This window comes from Pediculus humanus, genomic scaffold (assembly GCF_000006295.1).
Source record: "Pediculus humanus corporis 1103172107668 genomic scaffold, whole genome shotgun sequence".
Lineage (NCBI taxonomy): Eukaryota > Metazoa > Arthropoda > Insecta > Psocodea > Pediculidae > Pediculus > Pediculus humanus.
In genome coordinates, this window is record NW_002987277.1 from 8,399 (window position 1) to 9,174 (window position 776).

General features: G+C 15.7%; 1 protein-coding gene across 1 annotated transcript in view; it reads left to right on the top strand.

Moving 5' to 3' along the window:
* The window catches only part of Phum_PHUM288990 (uncharacterized protein), a gene marked incomplete at both ends in the record, with an annotated part of 5,071 nt that overhangs the window by 1,889 nt on the left and 2,406 nt on the right, over positions 1-776 (top strand). The gene's annotated exons all lie outside the window — the stretch shown is intronic.

Here is a 776-nt window from a genome sequence, read left to right on the forward strand (position 1 = left end):
AATATCAAAAAATAATAAAAAAAAAAAAAAAAGAGGTGGAAATAATTATTTCTGTACTTATAAACAAAAAAAAAAAAAAAAAAGAAAAATTATAATTGATCTTATTTCTTTCTTTGATTTCATTTTCTATTTTAAAAAAAGAAAAATTTTTCATTTGAATAGTAATTTAAGTACAGAGAGGGTTACAAATAATAATAATTTTATTTATTTATTTATTTATTTTTTATTTAGATTTATTGACGGGGGAAATTTAAAAATTATTAACTAATAATTGTATCTAAATGATTTTAAATTTATAATTTTCAGGAGGTTAAAAATTTTTTTTTTTTTTTTTTTTCCCCCCTCTTGGAAAAATATGCACGAAAATTAATTTTACGATAATCCTACAAAAAAAAAAAAAATTATAATTATTTTAATAATAATAATAATAATGATGATTATGATGATAGTATCGATAAGTTAATTAATTAATTAATTAATTAATTAATTTTTTATTTTTGTTTTTTCATTAAACGTTGTCTGGTTTTTTTTTTACCAATCGTGAAGTGATTATTATTATTATTATTATTATTATTATTATTAATATTTTCGGTCAGTTTTATTAATGAATTTAATAAATAAAACGTTAATAATTTCGTTGGTAATAATGTCATTTAATAATAATAAAAAGTTAATTACAAAAAGAAAAAAATCCATTAAAACTTTGCAATAAAGAATTTAAATTGAGCAGAACATAAGTTAAATTTTTAACTAACCGAATAATGAATAAATTATTT